The 7,822-nt window shown below is 44.8% G+C and overlaps 1 pseudogene across 1 annotated transcript; it reads right to left on the minus strand.

Annotated features, from left to right (window-relative positions):
- Positions 1-2,091: 2,091 nt before the first annotated feature.
- On the minus strand, positions 2,092-7,391 carry LOC309824975 (ATP synthase subunit beta, mitochondrial-like; annotated as a pseudogene). The gene is made up of 2 exons: positions 7,311-7,391; positions 2,092-3,527 (listed from the first exon to the last, which is right to left on the minus strand). The product of its transcript is annotated as an ATP synthase subunit beta, mitochondrial-like (transcript).
- Positions 7,392-7,822: the final 431 nt, after the last annotated feature.

Consider the following 7,822-nt stretch of genomic DNA (forward strand, 5'->3'; position numbering starts at 1 on the left):
GCAGGAGACGTCTGTCTCCCCACTGTGAGCACTCATAGGCTGGATGGTGGTGACTAAATTCTGCTCCCCTTGAGTTCCCTTTACTTTTCGGACCAAAGAGATTGACCAACAGAAGCCAGTGGTGTGACCATCTCCAAGGACTGGTGCCCAAGCCTTTTCTTTCACATATTGATCACGTCTGAGGGGAAGAGGGAAAAATACATTGAGTCAAGGGTCATTTGCACTGAAAACATCTTCCTTTCTCTGAACTCTAGCATGTGTTTTTCAGTTAAGTTGGAATCATTTTTTCAAAGGAAGCAGAAAAGCTATATTTGTTTTCCAACACTTCATCAACATCAAAGTATTTACCAAGTTCTCATCTGTGTGTAGCACTTTGCTACTTGCGTTCCAGCTTTGCCACTAATTATCTGTGTAACTTGGGCATGTCATTTTGTTTCATGTAATTTTTGACTCTAGCTTCCTTATTTGTGAAAAATAAAGAAAACGTTGGAGTAGTTTAAGGTCTTTCCAGATCTAACGATCAAGGAAGAAAAACAAGCATCGTGTATCTTGTGAGTTTATTTAATACAACAAAGCAATCATTTGCTCAAGGAAACTAGGAACTTCACTCACTTATTCATTCTACAGTCCTGCCTAGACTTGGAGTGTAGTGAATAAGAACACTGACATGGGAGCCTGAGCTTGAATTCTGGCTTTGCCATCTCCCTGATTCTAGGCAAGTTTCTTAACCTCTTTGTGCCTCATCACCTTCGATGTAAAGGGAGAAACATGACACTAGTACTTAACTCAAAGGATTTAGTGTAAAATGTATCAGATGTTTAGAATATATAAAGATATTCAATAAATATTAGCTATTATTATTTAGTGGGAACCGACTCGGTGCCAGGCACACTGTTAAACATTTGGGATATAAGAATAAATAACAGGGCAGTTAGACTTTACTGAATCCAGTCAGGCCTTTTAGTGGTTCTTAAATCTGGTTGCACATTAGAATCACCCGAGGAGCTTGTAAAATTCCATCCTTGTGTCACTCTGTGGGAATTGGGGCTCAGACACCAGCACAAGTGCTGATAATCTGGCTACTGTTATTGTTGGGAGTAATAACTGTCCTTCGTCTCTGTCCCAGGAGTCTTGTGCCTTCTCCCAGCGCTCATGGAACTGAAACAGAGTGACCTGTTAGCTTACAAGTAGGATAAAATCTCAGACTCTTCATATTTTTTTATACGGTCTATATCTAACAATGAGTTTATAGGAAATCTAAGGGAAAGAGGACAAGGTAAACAACATTAAGAGGATATAATCAGCCAAACTCAGAATGTAGGAATTCTCCAGAAGAAATAATCCAGTTTCTTCGACAAATGAACAGCATGGTGGGGAAGGATGGAGAATTCTTAAAGAGACTAATATCAAATGAAATGCGTGAGCCTTGCACAGACCATTATTCAAGTAGGACTTGCCATTCATTCACTCATTCACTTATTCACTTTGCTGGGCTAGGAGCTAGAGCTACAAAGACATAAGATATAGTTTCTAGTCTTAAGAATATCATCATTTAAAAAAGGGAGGCAGGGCTTCCCTGGTGGCGCAGTGGTTGAGAATCTGCCTGCTAATGCAGGGGACACGGGTTCGAGCCCTGGTCTGGGAGGATCCCACATGCCGCGGAGCAACTAGGCCCGTGAGCCACAACTACTGAGCCTGCGCGTCTGGAGCCTGTGCCCCGCAACAAGAGAGGCCGCGACAGTGAGAGGCCCGCGCACCGCGATGAAGAGTGGCCCCCGCTTGCCGCAACTGGAGAAAGCCCTCGCACAGAAACGAAGACCCAACACAGCAAAAATAAATTAATTAATTAATAAAACAAAGGACTAATCTTTGCCAAAGAATGATTGAAGTTTAAAAAAAAAATTATAAAAAAAATAAAAATAAATAAAAATAAAAATAAAAAAGGGAGGCAGACATGTAAACAAATTATATAAAAACTGTGTTAGAAGCAGGTACTGGATATAGTGGAGGAAAGAGGGACCATTAATTCATGGGGCCGAGAGAAAAATTAAAAAAATGAATTCATGCTGGAGCTGATCCTTGAGCTTAACTTTACAGCCACCTGGAGTAGCTGAGATAAGAGCACTGTGCTTTCCGTGCACAGAACACAACTAACTTGTCTTCCTCAGAAAGTTCATCCATACCCAGGATGGCAGGGACGTCCTGGAGGGATTTGTATTCCTGCAGGATCTTTTGCATCCCACAGGCAATATCATAACGCTCATTGCCAACAATGTTGGGATCCATGATGGGAGAGGTGGAGTCCATAGATGGATAGATGCCCAGCTCAGCGACAGCATGGGACAGCACAGTGGCAGCATCCAAATGGGCCAAGGTAGTGGCAGGGGCAGGGTCAGTCACGTCATCAGCAGGCATGTAGATAGTCTGCACAGATATGATGGATCCCTTTTTGGTGGTGGTGATTCTTTCCTGCATGGTACCCATGTCAGTGGCCAGGGTAGGCTGATAACCACAGCAGAAGGGATTCTGCCCAATAAAGCAGCCACTTCTGAGCCAGCCTGGGTGAAGTGAAAGACGTCATTGATCAACAGCAATGCATCTCGGCCTTTTCTTGGTCTCTGAAGTATTCAGCTACAGTTAATCCAGTCAGAGCTACCCAGGCCTGAACACCAGGCAGTTCATTCATTTGACTGTACCCCAGCACTACCTCAGAGGTTGCATCTGTTAAGTTGATAACACCAGACTCAATCATTTCATGGTATAAGTCATCGCCCTCACAGGTCCTCTCACCAACACCAGCACACGCAGAGTAACCACCATGGGCTTTGGCATCGTTGTTGATTAACTCCACGATCAGTACTGTCTTGCCAACTCCAGCACCACCGAAGAGCCCAGTTTTGCCACCCTTGGCCTAGGAAACCAGCAGATCCACAACCTTGATACCAGTAACCAGAATTTGCTGCTCAGCGCTCATCTCCACGAATCCAGGAGCCTCAGCATGAATACTGGCAAAGCGTTTGGTTTTGATGGGACCTCCCTCATCAATATATTCTCCAATGACATTCATGATTCTGCCCAAGGTCTCAGGGCCAACAGGAATTTTGACTGGTGCACCAGAATCCAGGACTTTCTGTCCTCTAAGCAAGCCTTCTGTACCACACATGGCAATGGTCCTTGCTGTGCTCTCACCCAAATGCTGGGCTGCCTCCAAAACCAGACTGGTCTCCCTGCCTTGCACTTCCGGGGCATTTAGGATGGGTGGCAGTCCCTCATCAAATTGGACGTTCACCGCTGCACCAGTGACCGCCACAATGTGCCCAATGGCGGTGCCTGCCTTTGGCGAGGGATATATTTAAGCGGCATTGTCTCCAGCAGGCTGGAGCGGCTCACAGTAAGACCTAGGCTTGGGGTAGCGGCGCTGAAGGGCTGAGTCCCTGAAAGGCCCCAGAACCTGGGGCATCGGCCACACGACCCACAAGACCCAACAAGGCAGAGCCCGGGTCGGGGGTGGAATGAAGAGCATTTGACTTTAACACCTCACCTCCCAATCAAGTGAGAAAAATCCCTGCTGGGTTCCTTGTCTCAGAAAAGAGTCTTTTAGATTCAACACAAAATGTGATGCTATCGTCTGGAGCAGAATGCCATCCCTAAGTCCCTCACATCTCTAGGCGGAGCTGAGATGCTGGGCAAATTCACGACCCTCACTGATGTGTTAAGGGCTTAGATCTTGATCAGTCATCTTAAGTTGTTAGTTGTAGGACAGTGTTTTTATGCTGTTGCGTTATATAAACCTGATTTCTTTATTCTGGTGTGTAAATATTATTTCTTGGTATAAATAATTGGTTATATCAATTTGCTGGTTTTACTCATCTGTAAATCCCGAGTCTCTAGAAAAAAAATGTGTACATAAAACTTATTTGATGCATTTTTTTACAATCATATGATTTAGCCCTTTCAAGTGTACAATTCAAAGTTTATAAAGTAACTTTATCAAGTTGTGCAACTTGTATCAACATACATCTGTTGAAGAGCATTTACTTTGGGCTGAAATTTGAAAGATGAATAGGTATTTGATAGGGAGACAAGGGAAGGGAAAGATAATCCAGGGAAAGTGGAAGGGATGAGCAAACGACTACAATATTAACTAATTAATAGAAAATTAGTAGAATTTTCATTACGTACCCAGCTAAGAGCTTTATATGGATTATTTCACTTACACCTCATAACAACAACATAACAATGATGTAGGGAGAATTATTATAATAACCCTCATCTTACAGATGGGGAAGCTGGGGCACAGTGAGTATATTGCCTTAGGTTACACCGTTAGTGAGTGGTGGGATGGAATTGTAATTCAAATCCAGGTAGTCTGACTGTAAGGACTACATCCTTTCTCATTCTGTCTTCCTGCCTGGAAGGTCCTGAGGTCTAAAAGCAGACTGGTATAAAGGAGCTTGAATGACTTGAGTGCAGAGGAAGTGGCAGTGGGCAGGAGCCATGGGGCTGCTGAGAGGGTACTCCAGCTTCTGTCTGGTGTGACTAATGGATTATGAAGACAAGGAAACAAGAGGAAGGGCAGGTAATACTGAGTCTGAGATTTCTGAGGGTCACTCAAGTGGAAACATCCAGAAGGTGTCTGGATACACACAACAGGGCTTGCAATAAAGATTTCACTCTCACTCATGTATGAGTAGCTGAAGACAAGAGTGTAAATGAAACTCTCCAGGCATAAGGAATGAAGAGAGAAGGCATAGGACAGAACTCTGCAGGATGTGAACTTTTGAAGATAGAACAAAGGAAGATGCTATGGACTGAATTGTTCATAAAATAAAATTCATATGTTGAAACGCTAACCCTCAATATGACTGTTTGGGAAATAGGGCTTTTTAGGAGATAATTAAGGTTAATGAAGTCATATGGCTATGGTCCTAATCCAAAGGGGTTGGTGGCCATATAAGAAGAGGAAGAGAGAGAGAGATCTTTCCACACATAAATACTGAGAGAAGGCCATGTGAGGACACAGCAAGAAGTCTGCTATCTGCAAGTGGGGAAGAGAGCTCTGACCAGAAACGGACCCTGTTGGACCTTGATCTGGGGCTTCTACCTCCAGAACTGTAAGAAAACATTTTCTGTTGTTAAAGCCACGCAGTCTATGGAACTTTGTATGGCAGCCCAAGCAGACTAAGAAAAGGAGCCAGTTGTGCAGCCTAAGAATGGATGATCAGAGAAGGAGAAAGAGACAGAGTGGCATCATGGAGGTCAAGGTTGTAGTTCCACAATAGGAATAGTAAACCGGATTTCCCTCTAAGAGGTCATAAATTTTGACACATACTCATTTGATTTGACAAATAAGAAGTCATTGGTGACCATGCCAGGGTGTGGAAGTGGTGGGGCAGAAGCCAGATTACAGTGGATTGAAGAGTACATCTGAGTTGAAGAAGTGGATTGTCTCGAGACCCTTTGTACTGGCCTCACCCAGGAGCTTATCAGAAGTTCAAACTCTCAGTCTCCATCCTAGACCTACTGGATCATAATCTCATTTGAATAAGATGCCCATAAATGAAAGTTGAGAGTCTAGACCATTCCTTGTGGGAAGCTACGTGGGAATGAAAGGAGGGAGGATTAGGGGATAGTCAGGGGGAAGCAGAAGGGAATTTTAATTTATTTTTCAGAAGGGAATTTTTAAATGTGAGGCACTTGAATTTACTGATAGTCTGTGAGGAAGAAATCGGTTGAAAGGGGAAGACTGAAAAAAAAGGAGAAAGAAAGAATAACCAATGGAGCAAGGACATAAGAGGTGAGATCAAGAACTTAAGTGGAGAAAATAGCCTAGTTTGAGAGTAGGAACACTTCTCCATTTGGCCTGGGAAAAAGAAAATCCTGGTTATGCAGACATAGATTTTTAGGTAGGGGTGAAGAGCTGAGGAAGTATATGTCCAACAGCTTCGGTTTTTTCCTCTATAAAGTTGGAGGCATAAACACCTTCTTAAAAAGAGGAGTGAATTGATTGAAACGCAAGTGGTTAAAATGAGGGTCCATGGGATCTGGGATGGATAGGAAAGTATGTGTCCATGAATATGTAAAGGAATTCATCTTGGGTGGCCTTGGCCTGCAGCAGCTTGAAGCAGGATTTCAGTTCCCAGCCAGAGATGGAGGTCCGGCTGTGGCAGTGAGAGTGCTAAATCCTAGCCGCTAGACCAATGGCCAGTGACAAGGCCCTGGCCCAAAGGGCTTTGCAGAAATGAATTCCCACAAAGACGGAAAGTAGTGAAACAAGTAAAGCGTTTATTAAGAGGACAGATAGTACGTGTGGATAGACAGGCGGGCTGAGAGAGAAAGTCGCGCCCTCGTGGTAGTTTGAATCACTTATGTGTGGCATTTCTTCCGGGTTTCCTTTGGCCACTCGTCTTGCTTTACCTGGTTCTGAGTCTGTATTTGGTTTATCTCAGGATCCTCCCATGTGTGCATGTGCATCTCTTAGCCAAAATGTATTCTGGTGAAGAGGCCTATGGGTAGGTCGGCATCACTCCCTTTTGATTTCCAAGGAGCCTTTCTGCACGTGTATAGTTGGAAAGGTGTCATTGACCTTGAGAATGAGAAATCTGTGGTCTCTTATCTGGGTGGGGCTCAGTTCCTCCTCGTCTTCATCTTGGAGTTATCTGTCCACAGGGGACAAACTCTAGCTGCTCAGCCAGGGACCCATCTATCTCCTGCCTCAGAATGGAATGGAAGGGAAGGACCGAGAAACGGGAAGATATAAGAGCCGTGAGGTCAAGAGAGTGTGGTCAAGGATTGGTACGTTGGAGTTAAACATGTCAGAGGTGAAGCAGAAACACCTCTGGACAATGACAAAGTCTTGGGCGTGGCCATGGAGTGGGTGGTCGATGAGTGACAAAAGACTGTTAGAGTCATGAAGATTAGAGAATGTTGAGCAGAGTAGGTCAGATAGATTGTCACCGTGGATGTTAAGGTCATTCCTGGTGACAGATGGAGACAAAAGGCTGAGAGCTGGATTTGGACCTCAAAGTTCTCAAGGGGGGAATCTGTTGTGACTGTGAGGAGAAAGGCACAGAGGATGGAATGGGAAGATGTGTGAAAGCTCAACGAAGTGACGATTTTGTACGATGGTTTAAAAGCAGCAATGGGGAGCAAGTAGAAGGAGGGCAGTGATTCTCACTCCTGGCGGTGATAAGGGGTCAGGGATGCCAGGAAGGGAGAGCACAGTGTGTCCCATGTTGCTCTGAGCTCACCAGTTCCTGCTGTGGGCTCTAATCTTGCTGTCTGCAAGTCTCACTGCTTCTCCTTCCTACCTTGTCAGTTCTTCCCATATCACTGGTGGTCACCAGGCTGAGCGGCTTCTCATCTGCAGTCTCCGTGCTTGTTTCAACCATGCAGCCTCAAGGCCCACGGTCTGGGATGGGACCCTGATGGCCAGTGAGGACTCCAGCACACGAGAGATGCTCTGTAAGTGTTGGACCTCTTCCTTTCCTTCTCTCCTTTCTCCAGGTAAGTTTTGTACACTTGAAAATGGAGTTCGGTGATTGCAGCCACAGCCCAGCCACTGCTGATGGTGAGCTGGTGAGCCCTGAGTGAACCCAGGAAGGGAAAGAATACCTACCATCTAGCAGCCATCAGACTGCAGCCCCTCCCCACAGGAAGCCCTGAGGAAACTCAGGATGTGAAAATACTACAGAATACTGGCCCCCAGATAGCTTGGGGTGCCTAACAAAGGAATGATTTCAGTGAATGATTTCATCATCCCATACATAGAAAAGCGCTACATTCCTTAACTTGAGATTTCTAGTTTTCTTTAATTAACAGG

Source organism: Grampus griseus (genome assembly GCF_964374135.1).
Source record: "Grampus griseus genome assembly, chromosome: 7".
NCBI classification, from domain to species: domain Eukaryota; kingdom Metazoa; phylum Chordata; class Mammalia; order Artiodactyla; family Delphinidae; genus Grampus; species Grampus griseus.